Source organism: Ovis canadensis, chromosome 14 (assembly GCF_042477335.2).
Source record: "Ovis canadensis isolate MfBH-ARS-UI-01 breed Bighorn chromosome 14, ARS-UI_OviCan_v2, whole genome shotgun sequence".
Taxonomy (NCBI): domain Eukaryota; kingdom Metazoa; phylum Chordata; class Mammalia; order Artiodactyla; family Bovidae; genus Ovis; species Ovis canadensis.
The window spans coordinates 38796222-38815028 of NC_091258.1; the positions used below are offsets into that span (position 1 = coordinate 38796222).

General features: G+C 53.9%; 1 protein-coding gene and 1 long non-coding RNA gene across 2 annotated transcripts in view; both read left to right on the forward strand.

Moving 5' to 3' along the window:
- LOC138419796 (uncharacterized) overlaps positions 1–7672 on the forward strand; it is a 30996-nt gene extending 23324 nt beyond the window's left edge. Inside the window, exon 3 of the long non-coding RNA XR_011249069.1 lies at positions 6728–7672. This is a non-coding gene — a long non-coding RNA (uncharacterized lncRNA). The remainder of the gene's footprint in view (positions 1–6727) is intronic.
- Positions 7673–10470: 2798 nt separating this feature from the next.
- The window catches only part of ADGRG1 (adhesion G protein-coupled receptor G1), a 44874-nt gene continuing 36537 nt past the window's right edge, over positions 10471–18807 (forward strand). Inside the window, exon 1 of the mRNA XM_069552860.1 lies at positions 10471–10869. The gene's annotated coding sequence lies outside the window, so the exon portion shown is untranslated. The remainder of the gene's footprint in view (positions 10870–18807) is intronic.

An 18807-nucleotide genomic window follows, 5' to 3' on the forward strand; every position in this document is an offset into this window, starting at 1 on the left:
CCAGGCACATAGATACCTCCGGTTTTTGTTTTACTTTGATTGTGTTGCACAAAACAATTTTAGAACAGCCACAATGGAAATAATTCTAAAATGGAAAGAAACACCCACAATCCTTCCAACCGGCTTTGCTTCCTGGTAGCATCGGGCTTCCCTGGTGGCTCAGACTGTAGAGAAATCCACCTGCAATGCAGGAGACCAGGGTTTGATCCCTGGGTTGGGAAGATTCCCTGGAGAAAGGAATGGCAACCCACTCCAGTATTCTTGCCTGGAGAATCCCACGGACAGAGGAGCCTGGTGGACTACAGTCCGTGGGACTGCAAAGAGTCGGACACGACTGAGCAGCTACCATACATACAGCATTGTTTAAGTGCCGGCTGCATGCAGGCACTATGCTTTCTGTGATCGATCTAACGGAAGCTGCACAATCACCCAAGGCGGTAGGAGCAATTTACAGATGGAGACACTGAGGCACAGAGCTGTCAGGTCACCTCCCCAGGGTCACCCAGCAAGTGTGTGATAGAGCTGGGATTGGATGGGCTCCAGGGTCCCACACTTACCCACCCCTCAGGGTGGAGCCTCCTTTCCCCACACCTCTGCTATTGGAAGCTGGACCCAGAGACACAGATTTGACACCACCGGCTTTGCAGAGCATTTCTGAGTAGGCTCTGGATACCAGCCTCACCTCAGAGCAGACAAACAGGTCCTCGGGATGGGTAGAGATGCCACATTTGTTTCCTGCTTATTTTCATCAAATTTATTTTATTTAAAATATTTTTAAATTTATTTTATTATTTACTTTTGGCTGCACTTTTGTTGCTGCACTTGGGCTACTCTCTAGCTGTGGTGCATGGGCTTCCCTGGCGGCTCAGATGGGCAAGGATCTGCCTGCAATGCTGGAGACCTGGGTTCGATCCCTGGGTCGAAATGATCCCCTGGAGAAGAGAATGGCAACCCACTCCAGTACTCTTGCCTGGAAAATTCCGTGGACAGAGGAGCCTGGTAGGCTACAGTCCATGGGGTCACAAAGAGTCGGACACGACTGAGCAACTTCGCTTTCTTTCTTTCTTCTAGCTGCAATGCACGGTTTTCCTGTCGTGGTGGGCCTCTCTTGTTGTGGCTCCCGGGCTCTAGGGTGCAAGCTCAGTAGTTGTGATGAATGGGTCCAGCTGCCCCACGGCATGTGGGATCCTCCTGGACCAGGGATCAAACCTGTGTCCCCTGGATTAGCAGGCGGACTCTCCACCACTGGACCGCTAGGGAAGCCCTATTTTCCCTGAATTTGGTATTTATAAGCAGCTTTGGGGAGGCTGACCATAAGGCGGGGATGGCCAACTGTCCTGGTTTGCCCAGTACTCAGGCATTTCCCGGAACCCAGAACATCCAGGGCTGAAAGTGGGGACAGTCTGGGGCAAACAGAGATGATTTGTCACCCTAGTGGGGCAAGCTGGGCTGCACTTTCTGAGCCGCTTCCTGGCACTGAGCACTTGGACTGTTTCTAGCTCTTGGCTGGCTGGGTCGGGAAGCCCTGTGACCACAGCTTGTCACTGGCACATCCTTCCCTCAGGACCCTTTCCTGGTAAGAAGAGACTGGGCTCTCAGGGTTCCTCAGAGGAGACGTTCAGGACTTACCCCCAGCTTTTCTGACCTGTCCCTCATCTGAGCCTGCAGGGAGGTCAGTCGGGGACTTGGGACAGGGCTGAGGGAGGCAAGGGCCTCCGATGTGTTGGGGCCTGTTCATACTGGCCTGCAAGAGCCAGTTGTTGGTTATGAAATAGTCCTTGTATTAAATCACATAAACTTACAATTAAACTATAATCAAAATGGTAATAAATGCTCAAAATACACTACTTTCTAATTATTATGCCACATTTTGCTATGGTTATGGGCTGAACTGTATCCTTCCCCTCAATTCATATGTGAGATTCCTCACCTTCAGTACTTCAGAATGTGACCTTATTTATAGATGGGGGTCTTTAGGGAGGGAAACAAGTTAATATGAGGTCATTAGGGTGGGCTCTAACCCAATATGACTGGTGTTTTTATAAAAGGGAGACATTTGGATGCAGACACACACACACAGAATGTCATAAAAAGATGAAGGCAGAAATCAGCGTGATGCTTCGACAGACCAAGAAATGCCAAAGGTAGCCAGTGAACCACCAGAAGCGAGGAGATAGGTTCAGAATGGGCCCTTTCTCACAGCCAGCAGAAGGGACCAGCCCTGTGGACACCTTGATCTTGGACTCCCAGCTTCCAGAACTGTGAGACAACCCGTTTCTGTCATCTCAGCTGTTCAGCCTGCGGTACTTAGTCACGGCAGCTTTAGCAAACGAGTCATCTATGCGCTTGTGGTTTTTGACATCCATCGCACTGATACCATAGAAATGCTGTGGAATAGGGAGCCGTGGCACAGCTTTCCTCCGATTCCACGTTCAAGGCGTGATACATATTCCAGAAAAACACCCGGACGAACTTTTTGGTCAGTCCAATACCTTGAACTGGTCCATGGTGGGAGTATTGATACCACAGAAGTCTGCGCATGCTGCAATAGAGATCAGGCCTTGATTGCTCGCTTTGTTGGTCGTCTCGCTAGGCTTAAGGAAGTGGTGGAGAAAATGGTGGTAGCACACTCAATGCCGTGTGTCACGTCTGTGGCTGTTATGTCGTGAATCGCACAAAACAACAGAAAACTGTTCTCCCGTTCAGCAGTGTATTCAGAAGCTTATCTGAGTCAGCAAGAATTCCAGGCTTTGAGGACTGTGATCCAATTCAGTAAAAAAAAAAAAAAAAAAAATCGCTCATATCACTGATGAACAAGAAAAGTTCCAACATGTCTTTGTCATTTCACTCTTGTCTTAGATGTTGATTCAAATGGAAATTTCAGTGTTTGGGACTTCCCTGGCGATTCAGCGGTTAAGACTCTGAGCTTCCACTTCAGGGGCCACAGGTTTGATCCCTGGTCATGGAACTAAAATTCTGCATGCCACGCAGTGTGGCAAAAGCGAAAGACAGAAGGAAAAAAGAAAATATCACTGTTTATGTCTGAACAATACAGAGAGCCGGGTGTTACTGTTTAGCTGCTCACTGTTGGTGAGGGGCAGAGGAGGCCAGCCTTGGACCCAAGACTGCAGAGGGCTGTTGGGCAGATAGACAGAGAGACTGCCTGATGGATGGACAGGTGACTACCTGATGGATGAACAGATGCCAGGCTTCCAGTTCTGGGGGGACTAGCTACTGTGGATGGACCAGCCTCAGTGTCTCCCTCCTTGATGGGGTGGGAAGCTGCCCTGCCCTCTGCCCTAGGGAACTTCTGCACAGTTCCTGTTTGACCCTGCAGGACCCTTGATCCTTGACCCAGCCTTGATCACCAGCCTTGACCTAGTCAGGGCAGGGACTAGTTCTTCAGCTGCTGTTGCTGCTGCTGCTAAGTCGCTTCAGTCGTGTCCGACTCTGTGCGACCCCATAGACGGCAGCCCACCAGGCTCCCCCGTTCCTGGGATTCTCCAGGCAAGAGCACTGGAGTGGGTTGCCATTTCCTTCTCCAGTGCATGAAAGTGAAAAGTAAAAGTGAAGTCGCTCAGTCGTGCCTAACTCTTAGCGACCCCATGGACTGCAGCCTTCCAGGCTCCTCCATCCATGGGATTTTCCAGGCAAGAGCACTGAAGTGGGGTGCCATCACCTTCTCCGAGTTCTTCAGCTACTTTCCTTAAAATGTAAATGGATGCCCTCACCTCTTGCCTAAGTCCACCCATGGCTTCCTCCTGCTCTGGGATCAAGATTGCACCTCCCTCCCTGTCTCCATGGCCCTCCTCTCCGGCCTCATCTCTCTTGCCTCTGTGCTCCAGACACATTTAGCTGTCTGTTTCCCCAATGCTCTGAGCCCATTCTGAGCCTGTGTGCACAAGCTGTTCCTTCTGCCTGGTACTCTGTGCCTCAGGCTCATTCTTTCCAAGACTGGCTCTCCCTCGTCCACCAGAACAAATGTCACCTTCTCCAAGAATCCTTCCACGCTTACCTGGCCAGGAGCAGGTTCCCTGTTGCATGTCATCTCTGCCCTTATGTGTGGGTTGTTGTTGTTGTTTTTTTTTTTGCCTTCTGCTTTGCCCTTATATTATGTAGAATTATTTTTCTTCATACTTATTGAATTACTTGATTCATGAATTACTTCGCTGAGTCTTTTTTTAATCCTTCACCCCATCTGGCTATAAATTCCATGAGGGCAGAGGTGATGTCTGTCTCATGTTCACAGAGCCCAAGGGTGAGGTCTGGCATTTTAGTGGCTCTTGTAAAAATTTTGTTGAATGAATGAATGAAATACATTTACTGAGAAGCTGCGTAAAAGAGACAAGTTATGGTCCAACACAGATATGGGTTCAAATGCTAGCTCGGGCACTCATGGGCAATATGTTCTGGGGTAGGTGACTCAATTTCTTTGTGGTTCCATCTCCTTGCCTATAATAAGCGCATCCCTCCATAGCTTCCCTGGTGGCTCAGCTGGTAAAGAATCTGCCTGTAGTGAGGGAGACCTGGGTTCAATCCCTGGGTAGGAAGATCTCCTGGAGAAGGGAAAGACTACCCACTCCAGTATTCTGGCCTGGAGAATTCCATGGATAGTATAGTCCAAGGGGTCGCAAAGAGTCAGACATGACTGAGCAACTTTCACTTTTGATCTTTCAATAGGACTGTTATGGGGATTAAATGAATCTGTCCATGCAGAGTTTAGGCTTCTCTGGTAGCTCAGATAGTAAAGAAACTTCCTGTAATTCAGGAGACCCAGGTTTGATCCCTGGGTTGGGAAGATCTCCCGGAGAGGGGAATGGCTACCCATTGCAGTGGGAGAAGGCAACCCATTCCAGTATTCTTGCCTAGAGAATCCCATGGACAGAGGAGCCTGATGGACTACAGTCCATGGGATTGCAAAAAGTCGGACATGACAAGGGACTAATGTACACTTTAAAGCTTGATAAAGGAAAGGGCCTGGCATAGAGATGCTCAGGAGAGTTGGATGGTAGTATTCTTGTAGGTAAAGTGCTGAGGACTTTTGAGATGGTGGGAATCAGGGCAGGCTGCCCCTAGTAGGCCACGTTGGTGTATTGATTATTTTGAATTGAAGTTATTCAAGCATCAGCCGATGCAAGAAGGAAGCTCTGACCCTCCTCTGTCTCCTTGAAAAGCAGGAAACAGTTCTCTGATGTGAAAGGTGCCCTTCCTGTGGATGGAGGAGGAAGGACACCCTTATCGCCAGACAGGGGGAATTTGGGCTGAGAAGCTGCATAAACAAACCTTGTTACTTCTTTCCTAATTTACAGCCCCAAGTCCAAACTCTGTTTTATTTCTGGCTGTGCTGGGTCTTCGTGGCTGTGTGGGCTGTCTCTAGTTGTGGTGAGTGGGGGCTCCTCTCTAGCTGCGGTGCAAAGGCTTCTCATTGAGGTGACTTCTCTTGTCACAGAGCACAGGCCTTAGGGTGCGTGGGCTTCGGCAGTTGCAGTTTGCGGGTCCAGAGCAGAGGTTCAGTAGTCGTGGCCCGCGTTCTTAGTTGCTCCACAACTTGCGATACCTTTCTGGATCAGGGGTAGAACCCGCGTCTCCTGCATAGGCAGGTGGATTCTTAACCACAGAGCCACCAGGGAAGCCCCCAAACTCTGTTTAGGTTCTTCACTAATTAAGTGATAAGTTTCTTTGTCCTGTTAATTCCTCAAAATTTTATTGTTTCTCTGTCTAAAATGTATAAAAGCTGCCAGCTTTGGCCACTTCTTGGTTTCGTTGTTTTTTTTTTCTTTTCTTTCTTGGCTGCACTGCAAACTTGTGGGATCTTAGTTCCCCAACCAGGGATCGAACCTGCGCCCCCTGCAGTGGAAGCACGCAGTCCTAACTCTTGGACCAGGGAAGTCCCTTGGGTCCCAGTTCTGAGACCTCCCTGCTCACAAATTAAAATTTGTTTCTTTTTCTCCTGTTAATCTGTCTTGTGTCAATCTTATTATTAGCCCATCCAAGAACTCAAGCAGAGTAGGGTTGAGATGACCCCCTTTCCAACAGAGGTTCAGAGGCTGAATTCCCCTATGGAAGAATGGGATAACTCCAAGAGGCCTATTTGAAGAGGGGACATTTGAATCAGGCTATAAGGGCAGAGGGTGGGATTTGTCTGAGCAGACACGAGATAGGTGATCAGGAGAGGTGAGAGACACTTGGTCCCAATAAGGGACCCGTGGGCAGGTCAGGGCCACCCTGGGACTATGATAAGAGATTCTTTAAGCTTTTCTGAGACATAGCCCCGGCAAGAGCTGCCCTATTCTAGGCCCACAGCGCCTGCCCCCACAGTCTTCACAGCTGGTTTGTAACCCATTTCCTGTGTTTTGTTGCTACCCGGGGAGTGCTGACTTCAAGAAGACATGGGGGGACCCAGAAGAAAATGTGACTCAGTTGTCCTGAACTCAGTCAGCTTGACAGAGGACCCCGGGACTACACAAGGACAACCTCTGCAGGGTCACGGAATGCCAGGCATGTGGCCTGGCGCCACCCACACACATGGGCTATGAGCAAAGTTTTCTCTCTGGGTTGCCCTTGGTCTCAGACACTTGGGGACAGACACTCGACAGAGTTGTTGGGATGGCGAAATGAGTCTTTTGGTTGGCAGAGTGGTTTCAGAGTGCTTCGCTGCCCCAAGTCTCCTCCTGTGATTCATTTGAAAACACTGTAGCATGGTCATCTTATTATCCCCATTTCACAGATGGGAACACTGAGGCTCAGAGGAGGGCCCTGACCTGTTCAGCCTCACAGAGCCAGTGAGCGGCAGACCCAGAACTGGAACCAGTTTCTCCCGATCCTCAGACTGGGTGCAGATGAAGGAGCAGGTGCAAGCAGAACCTGAAACACGTGTGTCCAAGGCTGCAGAAGGTGGGGAATGAACTCCTCGTGGGAAGCAGGGTAATTCCCTTGGCTATCTCTCTGCCCATCCCAGCACAGTGAGAGCTGTGGGTTTGTACACCCACATCTGGCCGGGGAGGTCACTTTCTTCCAAATGTGGCCAAAAAGGAGGAAGAGGCCAACTCTGTTCAATACAGAGACAGCAGTAAAAACTATAACGGGCTTTGAAAGTGAAAGTCAGTCTTGTCTGACTCTTTGCGACCCCATGGACTATGCAGTCTTTGCAAGGTCCATAATTTCATTTCCCCTCTGCATGTGGGTATGGCAAACACTGACAGAGCCCTTACCACATGCCAGCCACTGTTGGAAGCACTTAGCATTTTCTCATTTAATTCCCATAGATTGATACTGATGTCACTCTAATTTTGCAGATAAGCAAACCAAGGCCACGGGAGGCAAACTGACTGGCAAGAGGAGCTGGGATGTCCCACCCAGGCAGTCTGCTCTAGAGCCCCACGGCCAGTCACAGCGCCGCTGCCTGCCCTGTGGCAGTTTGCTTTCGAAAACGTGAGGAAGGTCCTGGCACCCAGGAGTCAATCTGCAAGTATTAGTTTAGTGAATGAATAAGTGAATTAGTGAAAAATGACCCATGTGAATTAACCTGGGATTAGAAAATTATTTTAGAGATCATTGAGAATTCCCTAGCAATCCAGTGGTTAAGACTCTGTGCTTCCGTTATAGGTGACACAGGTTTGATCCCCGGCTGGGGAACTAAGATGCCACATGGCATGGCCAAAAAAAAAAAAAATAAGTAGAGACCATTGAGTCCCCCTCACAGATGTGGCAAGTCTCTTTTCTGCAACACTTCAGCTTAGCACTCCTTGGTTTCCCTGGGGGTGGGGAGCTCGCTCTCTGACTGTGGGTAGCACTAGCTCTCAGAGGGAGCTTGAAGACTGAGCCTGAGGTCCTGCTAGAGTGTGAGATGTCAGAGCTGGGGACCCTTTATACCCCTTCACACGTCCCCCTCACCCCAGCAATGAAGGGGTCTGCATTTCCCGAGACTCCTCTCTGAGTGGGGGTGGGGTTGAGCAGAGGGAGGCAGGGCTCACCTAGGGTCAGCTAAAGGGCCCTGGTCCTGAGCCAGACTGTCTGGGTATGACCTCAGATGTGTTACTTAACAATCCCTCCACCCAACCCCACCTGTATCTGTAAAACCCACATGAAAAAGCAGGTGTAGTGGGAGTTGAGGAGATAATCCACAGGTCCTGGATGGGGGTTCCTAGAGACCCAGCCCCCAGCCCCACAAGTGCTTCTCAGACACCTGCTCTGACAGGGCACTTTCCCATCCATCCCCTCCCCTCCTCCTTTTGCTGCTGGAAGAGAAGCAGGGCGAAGGTGTGTGCTTTCCTTCCATAGATGGCCCAAGGCGCAGGCGTTAGGCAACCTCCCCCAGGTGCATCCAGCGAATGAGGGCTCCAGCCCCTCCGGTTCACCTGAAGAGCCTGCGATGACATCACCAGCCAGGGCCCTGAGGGCACAGTGGGGCAGCGTGGGGGTTGGAATGTGGGTTCAGGAGTAGGGGAGTCACCGGCAGGTATACAGGAAGTCACAGGGACTCCCCTGGTGTCCTTATCGGGGTGGGTGGCGTCTCTGGGGCCGTGGGTTCCGCTCTCAGAGCTCCAGGGAAACTCCGTGGTTTTAGGGGTCAGGCTGTCTTCCTGCAAGCCTATTTCTCCCTGACACCCCACCACTCTCCTGGTGCCCCATCTGTGCTCAATTGTGGGCACATCTTGCTGCTGAGCAGAGCAGCCACCCAAGCTCATGGGCAGAGCAGCAGTCGTATCAGCAGTTAGAAATTTCCCTGGGGTGAAGATGGAAAGGTGATCTGGGGACAACAAACAGCCTCCAGGAAAGGGGCTGGGCTGTGGCCAAGAGGCAGACCCTCCCTCAGGGAGTTGGATCTCTCCCACACTTCACCAGACCCGCATCCCTCCCTTGTTCCCATCTGTCCATCCATCCTTCCTTCATCTCCCTGGGCTCATCTCTACTTCGACCCCTTTATTCAGCAATGCCCAGCTCCTCCTTATTCCTTAAATGCATCAAGCAGCCACTCACCACAGGGCCTTTGCACGAGCTCTTCCTGCCCCCAGAATGCTCTTGCTCCAGACATCGCAAAGTCTACCTCCCTCATCACATTCAGTCTGTGTCGTGTCATATTCTTAGAGAAAATCAAAACAAACGCTCCCTCCTCCATCCTTCTCTGCCTCCCTTGCTTTATTTTGCTCCATGGTTCTTATCACTGAAAATATTTCATATTAACTTCCTAATCAAGTTATTATCTGTCTCTCTCAGCTCTAGGAAGGCAAAAGTTTTTTGGCTGTGCTGGGTCTTCATTGCTGTGCGCGGGTATTCTCTAGTTGCAGTGAGCAGGGGTTTCCTCTCTAGTTGCAGTGAATGGGCTTCTCATTGCAGTGGCTTCTCTTGTGGAGTACAGGTTCTAGGGCAGCGGCTTCAGTAGTCGTGATGGGTGGGTTAGTTGCCCCCTGGCATGCGGAATCTTCCCAGAGCAGGGATCAAACCCATTCCTCCTGCACAGGTAGGTGGACTCCCAGCCACTGGACCACCAGGGAAGTCCAGGCAGAGACTTTTATATTTTGTTTGCTGCTGTGTCCCCCGTGCCTAGAACAGTGTCTGGTACACAGTAGGCCCTCAATAAGCACTCACTAAGTATGTGGCTGAGTCTGTCCACGTGTCCATCCGTCTGTCCATCCATCATCCGCTGCTCCTCCCCATATTTGCTCCTTCACCCACCAGTCACCCAGAATTTCTCTGCACCAGGCCCTGTGCTGGGGTGTGGGTTTGGTCATCTGGCAGGGTTCACAGACAAGGAAAGAAATGACTCTGACCCTGGGGAATAGGCCCCAGATGAGGGGAACCCACGGGAACCCTGTGTTGCGGCAGGGGGAGGTGAGGAAAGGTGCTCAAGGTGTCTTTGTGTGGCTCAGGGCCTCACCTGGGGCCGAGTCCGCAGTGGTGCCTGGAACAGACTTTGCCAAATGAACCAACAACTGCCTGGATGACTTCTTGGAAAAAGTGGTGGTTCAGTTCTCGATACTAGGGACACTGGGGTGAGGGGTGGGCAGGGAAACAAGCCACCTGTGGAAGTGGGGCCAGGAGAACTGCTGGCCTCAGGCAAAGCCTCAAGGGTGACGCAGGGGCCAGGCAGGTAGAGCTGGGCAGGGGAGGTGGGGGTGGGCACGAGTGGTCCACAGAGGCCCAGGCCTCTGTGGGGACCTCCAGGATGGACGGAGCAGAGCCTGCCTGGACTACTCCCCACTGTATCCCTGGAAAGCTGGCGCAGCTGCCCACAACCCCTCCCATTCTTGCCCCCATCCTTCCTCTGTGTCAGCTCCTCTTTGTGCCCCACACGAGGCTGAATATCTGACAGCAGGGACCGTGCCCCCAGTCCCCAGGCCCCAGAGCCCCACCCTTGCCTCCTGTCTCCAGCCAGCTGCAGGCTGTTGGCTTGCTCCTACTGCAGGCAGGTGAGTCTGGGCCCAGGCTTCAGGTGGGGTCTGAGCTCAGAGAGGAGGAGGCGGAGCTTGCAGAGCTGGTCATCACATACGGTGATGGGGGAAGTGACGCCCACCAGCCCTTGGGAAGGGGGCACTGAGACTCAGAGACATTCAGGGACCCCTGGAGGACCACAGCCCAGGAGGCCCGGAACAGAGGTGCTGAAAGCCCATTAAGGGCTGTGGTGAGGGCCGGGGAGGCTTCAGCACCCAAGAGTCCAAGTCAGCCCCTGCAGGGAAATCCAGGAATGAGAGAGGGAGGCAGGAGCTGTGGGGCCACCGGAAATGGGAAGAGACACGCACGCGGGCGGAGCCATACCTGGGCCTGCCTGCCCAGACAAGCTCCAGCTGGGTGCCTGGGAGCCCTGGGAGAAGGCGGACGGGGAGGAAGTCGCACAGGCAGAGTCCGGCCAGGGGCCTGCCCAGACCTGAGGTAAGAAGCGGCTGCTTGGGGCGGAGAGGTTGGGGGAGCGTGGCTCCCAGCCTGGCTCACTTGACCTTGGCCGATCCTGGTCTAATTCCACACCTGAAGGCAGGTGTGTGGCCCCACAACTCAGGATTCTGGGCTGACGTGAAGGTCCTGGCGATCACAGGGTCGCCCCTTGGGGCTCTGAAGGGGGTTTGGTCGTACTCTCGTGCTGGTCATCAGGGAAGCTGGCAGGTGCGGTGTGCTCCCTGGGCTCAGCTGGGGAGACTGTGGAAGCTGGGGGGCCAAGGGGAGGCTGCAGACCTCGGTGCTTGGATGGGGGGGCAGGAGGCAGGCACCCAGCACCCAGAACCTACTTCCACCAGGGATCTCATGGGAAACCGGTTTGGGAGCTGGTTGGCCCAGGTTGTCTGACTTTTGACAAGGCGGGGGATGGCAGTCTCCCTGGGTGAGACGGGACAGGGTGCAGGCCTGGGGGCGTGCCTGCCCCTCTGGCCAGCACAGGGTCCTTCCCACCATGCCCCAGACCCCTCACCTGGCAGTGTGTCCCATCCCAGCCTGGAGCAAAGGGCTGGTCCCACCACCGCCACTAGTGGAAACTAGGGCAGCCTGCCGTCTCTGGGCTGGTTCCCTATCTACCTCGAGGGAGGTGGCAGGAGCAGAGATCTGAAAACAGAGACAGGAGCAGACATCTCCACCCCTACCTCCACCCACACACATCCAGTCTCCTGGCCCCACACGGCAGCCAGACGGAGGTGGGGGGCTGGAGCCGGGAGGGGGCCCGGCGCCCGGCCAGCTCTGCCCCCACAAGCTTGGCTCCCTGGGGTGTGTGGGAAGCAGAAAGGGCTCCCCGTGTTGCCGCAGTTAATTAGGCCACCCCTGCTATTGAGTATCTGTCATCATCGCCCCATTACGCCTCCTGAACCATCTGCGCCCCAGCACTTATGGGGAGACCCTGGGGGCGCCCTGGCTCCAGGGCAGAGGCACAGGTGGGAAGTGGTGCTTTTGGAAGGCACTGGGGGCGTCTCCGGGGTGAGGATGGCCTTTCCACAAAGTACACGCCTTTTTATTTATCAAAAGAGGAGTGACGGAAGCCCCGGGTTCCAGGTAAGGACGCTGAGGCACCCTCTATATGGCTCCCAGGTGCATCTCCGGCAGCCAACACCTTCTGCACAGCTGTGTGTGTGTGTGTGTGTGTATGTATGTGTGTGTGTGTGTGTGTGTGTGTGTGCGAGAGTGCACGCTCGGTTATGTCCAGCTCTGTGACCCCATGGACTGTAGCCCACCAGACTCCTCTCTCCATGGGTTTTTCCAGACAAGAATACTGGAATGGGTTGCCATTTCCTACCTCAGGGGATCTTCCTGACCCAGGGATCCAACCTGTGATTCCTGCGTCCCTGCACTGGCAGGCGGATTCTTTACCACTAGTGCCACCTGGGAAGCCTGTGCTGGTGTGTGTGTGTGCTGGTGTGTGTGTGTGTGTGCTGGTGTGTGTGTGTGTGTGTGTGTGTGTGTGTGTGTGTGTCTTGCTGGGCGTGTGGCATTGGCTGCATGAAGGTCAAAGTTGAGAGCCTGAGCCCTGGGGAGCCTGTGGCAGTCAAGCAACATGGCACCTTGTTACCCCACGATGAAGCAAGATCTGACGTCTTTGCCTGCTGCTGTGCCACCTGCCGGGTAGTGGCTCAACCTCTCTGGGCCTCATTTCCCTCCTGCGACTCAGGAGTGGCGATGCCTCACCCCTGGCCCAAGTCTTGGGTGTCTGAGTAGCCGCCACCGAAACCTCACAGGCCAGGGCTGGGGGTGAGCACTGACCAAAGGGGCATAGCCACCAAGACATCAGCGACAGCTGGGGTGGCCAGCCTGGGTCTCCTGTCCAGGAAGGGAGGCTCCTATGGAGGAGGGAGAAGCCTCTTCTGCTCCTCCTAAGGGCCAAATTTGCCTTGAAAGAGAGCTTGGGATAGTGAGAGCAACTGTGACTGCACTCCCTGGAAGCCCTGGCCTCAGACAAGCCTGCGTAGACCCATTTTACACCTGTGAACACTGAGGCTCAGAAGCTCGAATCTGGACAGTTGGATGCCAGGTCCCGGGCTGTGCTGATTGGAGGACTTTGGGAGCAGTGCTGGGAGGAATCCAGGTGAGAGAGGGGCAGTGGGGAGCCTCCTAATCACCAGGCAAAGAGTCCACTCGTTGGAAAAGACCCTGATGATGGGGAAGATTGAAGAAAAATGGAGAAAGCGGTGGCAGAGGGTGAGACGGTTGAATGGCATCACTGACTCAATGGATACAAATCTGAACAAACTCTGGGAGATAGCGGAGGACGGGGGAGCCTGGCATCCTGTAGTCCGTGGGGCTGCAAAGAATCGGACACGACTTGGTGATTGAACAGCAGCAATCACCAAGTCTCCCCCAGGCAAGCCTGCCTCAGAGCAGAGCACCAGAGGTCCCCTTGGGAACAGAGGTTCTCCCAGATGTCAGCCCCCCAATCCCGGAGGAAGGCTGCACCCAGCTCACCAGCTCGAAAACCCTGGGCTGCAAAGGGGTGCCTGATACGTAAAGACAGCATGAGATCTCACCTGTGGAACCCAGGCCTCTGCATGTCCCGCCCTGCACCTACTTCCTGCAGCAAGGGTGGTTCAGGCTGGCGGCCTGGGGAGTGGGATTGTGGAGAGGGCTTGTGGCCCCTGTTTGCTGGGCCTGCCCTTTCCCTGGGTTCAGGGGCTTCTGGAGGCAGGAGTGTGGTCAGAATGGCCTTCCAGGCCTGTTCTGGCTGGATCCAACCTTCCTGCCACGTGTACTTGGGGGGCTGGGCTGAGGTCAGACATTCCGTCATGCTCAGGGAGAGGGGGTGGCCGCCCTGTCTACCTTCTGTCTTAGGTAGCTGGTCACCCAGGCGTGCCTGCCTCCGGGGAAGGTCAGCAGGGTGGTCCGGGGAGGCCCAGCCAACCTGAACTTTGTCTAAGGACCTGCATAATGTGTCTAGGCAGGAATAGGGCAACTGTGGGAGGTGGCGGGCGGGGGATGGGGGTGGCGGTGTCTGTCTGTCTGTCTGGGGCAGGTCCAAGGACACTTCTTGTTGGCATGTGGTCAAGATGCCACTGGAAACAGGAAGAGGGTATTAAGGGAAGACGCCGGCCTTGAAGTTGGATCCTGTGTGACCTTGGGCTGGTCACACAGGACCTCCCTCTCTGAGCCTCTGTCTCTCTCTTCAGCAAAACAGGCAAGATTTCCTTGGCAGGATTGTGGTAGAAAACACAAGTCCCTTGCTTGGTACACAGTGAGAGCTCAATAGGGGCACATGGACTTGTCTGAAGCCTTCAGGGGGAAAGGGGTGGTGAGAGGTCAGTGCTGGGGACACAGGAGCCCAGAGGCTGGTATCCAGGGAGTGTCTTTTTCCCCAGACCACAAGCCCCATGCTTTTGAAACCTGATGCAGGTAAACGTGGGTGGGGCACCCAGGAGGAGCCAATGGGGTTGAGTCTGTCCTTGGCCCTCCAAATAAGGCCTCAGAAAGCCAGCTTGGACCTGGGTGACCCCTGCCCTTCATTCCACCGCTGGAGCTGGCACCAGCCTCTTGCACCCCAAGTCTGGACTTGAATCTCCATTAAACTTGTCCCATTGGCTGAAGGTGCCTCTAGCTCTCCTGCGTCTTGGATTTGTCAGGCTCCCTGCTCCTTCTCTGGCTGGGGGATGGGTGGCGGAGGCAGGCCTAAAGCACCAGGCACACAGCTTCCTTTGTGAGGGCGGCTGAGTCACATGGCCTGTGCCAAGCCCCTGCGCCCTGGGGTGGCTGTGATGGAGTTATCATGGGACTGTGGCTGCCCCCACGCCTGTGGCCAGGAAGCTTTCCCATGGGAATGAACAGGGAGGTGGCTGGGAGCATCGGCCACCAAGTACATGGTCTGAGTCATAGAACCAGGGTTCGAATCCTGTCTCTCACACAGATGCACTGTGAGGCTTTGGAAAAATTCTCTCTCTGAGTCTCAGTCTTCATCTCTGTTAAGTGGGAACAGTCATCACTGTCTGTAGTGGAGACACTGGACATGAAAGAGCTTTGTGAATGGTGGAGTGTGGGCCTGTGGCATTAGCGTTGACTTGGTGATAATCATCACATTTGCCAACATTTGTCGAGCACCTACTGTGTGCCAGGCATGGTACTCAGTTAATTTCAGGGACACTCAGCTTGCAAGGGGGAGAAGCACAAATCTGAACAGTTCTTGTCCAATAAGGACCCACCCACACACAGGCAGTGGTGACCTTCCTGACGGTGGGCACAGTGCTTCACTGTTGGCAAGGCTGCCCAGGCTGGAGGATTAGAGTCGGGAAAGGGTGAGGCCTCCAAGCAGAAGCCCCACTGTACCCTCCTACTTGCCCAAGGCTCTGCCACTGTGACCACCACGAATGTCCCGTCCTCCCTCCTGTACTGGGGACCACACGTCCTCCCACCGCCCTGACAGCCCCAGCTCTGTCTCCTGTGCAGGCTTCTCTGAACAGCAAAGCCCTTGCAAATACATCAGAGCAAGCGTTTGTGCCAGGCTGGGCCAGGAGCTTGACGTATGTGGCCTCATTTATTACTCCTGGTGGTGCTGTTACTATCTGCACAGATGGTGGATGGCTAGAGAGATGCTGCCTGAGTCCCTAGGCTGCCAGAGCCAGGAGCAGAAGCCCGTTGGCCTAAGCCCAGAGTCTGAGTCCAGCCTCTCGGCAGTAGCATTACCACCTCTCCACCGTCCCTTCAAATGAAGCCCTTTTCTGCAACTTTCTGCGCTTTCCACCCCATCTCTGGCCACTATCACCAGCCAGTAATGTTCATGACCTTCCCTAGCCCTGGGGGACTCCAGCCCTTTACCCCTGAGCCCTAGCTATGTGTTTCCAGTGACCTTTCGGAAGGTTCCCCACTATATCACAAGGATACCCCCATTCTGCTGTGCCCAAGGGCAGCCTCTTCCCTGTCACCCAGATCTATAGTCCGTCCCATGACCCCTGCATTTCAGGGCAGTCTATATAGCGTATCCCCTCTCACATGTGGGGTGGGGGTCCCAGCCTCTGCTTCTCATTACTTGGACCAAAGTCCCTAGCCTCCCACCCACTTCCATCCATAAAGCCCCAGCAGGGCTCTGGCCTCCCTTCCATATCCCATCCCCTCACTGCTGGTGCAGCTTCTAGAGCAGACCAAGGTTCCTCCTGCTTGAATAAATGCTGGAACCACCTGGGATCGTGTTTAAATATATATTCTGGTTCGGTAGGTCTGGGGCACACCTGAGATGCTGGATCCCTAATAACTCCTCTGGTCATGCTGTAGGTCTGTGGACCACCTTTTGCATGCTGGTCACAAGAAATTCCTTCCCTGGCTTCTCAGCACCGTTGATGAAACCCCTTCAGAAGCAAACTCCCTGCTTTCAAGATCTTCCTGAAACTGCCCTCACCCACTAATTAGACCCTACTTCCTTCCAAGGATGCCTCCCATGTCCCGCTTCTCCCCTCTCTGTTGATGCTGTCCCCTCTGCCCAGAAAGTCCTGCCTGCTGGTGTCTGTTCATTGAAACTGATTCTTCGAGACCCAGCTGCTCTCAAGGACCGACAAACCCGTTTCAAACCCTGGCTGTGACCCTCACCCTCTCTGAGCCTTGTCCCTCTTCAGTGGAGCAGGATAACAACTGTCCTGAGATGCAGGGGAGATCATGAATGTGATGAACCTAGCAGGAGCCTGGTGCCTGGCAGGTGCTTGGTTAAAGCCCATGGGTCTGGAGACCTAGACACAGACCATCTGTGTCTCTGAAACACGAGCACAACCAGCCCACAGGGTGGAGGATACAACAAGAACTCTTTTAGAGCTGAGCATTTTACTCAGAGCCTATGGACACAGCCCTGGTAATTAGTCCTGGTAGCAGCACTAGGAAGAGGCGGCATGTGTGCTAAGTTGCCTTAGTCGTGTCTGACTCTTTGCGACCCTGTGGACTGCAGCCTGCCAGGCTCCTCTGTTCATAGGGATTTTCCAGACTGGAATACTGGAGTGGGCTGCTCTTTCCTCCTCCAGGGGATCTTCCCTAGCCAGGGACTGAACCTGCGTCTCTTATGTCTCCTGCACTGGCAGGCAGGTTCTTTCCTGCTAGCACCACCTGGGAAGCCCAGTAACAGGTAGTGTTGTGATTAATAATAATTTATTTGGTTTCTCTTCTCCGACTCCCAGAGCTCCCTAGGGCTCTATGGTGCTGATAACTGACTCCCCAGCATTGCTACAATGTGAGCCAGGCTTGTCCCCCAAGCCCTGGAGCCTGGCACAGTACCCAGCACATAGTAGGTCTCTGAGCAGGCTGATGGTGAGAGAGCGGGCAGAGCCTGGTGAGCAGCTCCTGCACGGCTGGGCCACCTTCTAGGGCCTTTCCTATGTGGCCAGGGTGGCAGTTAGCTGGAGGCTTCTGAACCCCTTGCTTGGACATCCAGCTCAGCAAGTCCCTGCCAACTCAGAGTGGCGCTGCTGACCCTCCATCTGCTCCCTGCTAGCCAGTACCCTCTGTGGCGTGTATGTATGTGTGTGTGTGTGTGTCTGTGTGTGTGCGTGTCTGGTTGCTGTCTGGCTGGCCTGGATCCCAGAGAACAGCTGAGGCTGCTCCAGTGACCATCTGGCCTGGCCCTGAAGGACAGACCTTGGGGGAACTGAACCTTAGCAGTGATGATTTGCCCAAAGACATGAATTTAAGGAATCCTGGATCCTTTTCCTGGGTCCTTTCCTCCCTGTCCTTTCTCTGATGAGGAAGAACATCTTCACCCCTTGTTTCTTGGTCTCCAATGTGGACCGGCCCCTCCTGCCCTGGCCATGAGGCAGTGCTCACTGCAGCCCTGGGAGGGAGCAGCCGGCTGGACAAAGACCCAGTGCCCACCTCTCCCAGGCAGGGGCACAGCCTGGTCAGTGGGCTGACTGCTTGGAGAGCATAGAACTGCTTTTCAGAAGCTCAGGCCTGGGGGCTTCCTTGTACCCCACTATGTAGCGTTATTGCCCTTCCTCTTCCCTGCAGCTTGATTTATACGAGCAGGTAAGGGATGGACTTCACCAGCAGCAGCCCCTGGCCTCCTGGGCTGCCTGAAAAGCTTCCATTCATGCTGCAGCAGGTGAATTTTCCAGGCCCTTCTGCAGATCCCTGTGAGAGAGAAGGGACCTTAGGGCCCTGGGCATTCGTAGTATCCAGGGCCCGCTCCAGAGGCCTGGGAGTCTAACTTCATGAGCGGTTAAGACAGCTGGCTGTGGAGCCAGACCATCTGGGGTCCTGTCCCACCTCTGCCACTCCCCAGCTGTGTGATCTTGTGCAAGCTAATTCCCTTCTCTGGGCTTCCTGGCTCTCCCTTCAGTTTCATGGCGAACGTTGACTGAGGGCTCATCAAGTGTCAGGCGCTGGTCTGAGCAACGAGTTTCCCCGTGCTGCCATGGCTGTGGCGCCAGGGAAGAGTCTGGAATGCAGTAAATGGTCAGTGCGTATAATCCTTATTATTAATTATTATTATTACTGTTGTTATTGTTGCTCTCATCACTAGCCCTCATTAGGCTATGAAATCCTTCCAGCATCTGTGACTTGGAAATCATTGGTTCACATTGGAGGGATGAGGGAAGATGAGGGATTCCCCGCCCTCCACAGTGGGGGAGCGTGGGCCATCTGAAGTTTCCTGACTCCCAGGGTGGCCGTGAAGGTTAATAGTGAGAGGAAACTGCAGACAGAGGCCAGTGGCCAGAAAGGGAAAGGGGGCATCAGCCCATTTTCAAATTTCTCTCTCTGAGCTTTCGGAGCCCCCTGGAAGTGTTCCTCCCCTGGGCCTCAGTTTCCCCCTTTGACCCAGCAGACAAACTGGAAGGCCATTTCAAGAAGCCCCTGGAGTCTCAGAGTGCAGAACTTGAGTCTGCTGAATGTTGTGAGTGCTTGGGGAACACTGAGGTGGGTCCCTCTGCTGGGAGGACG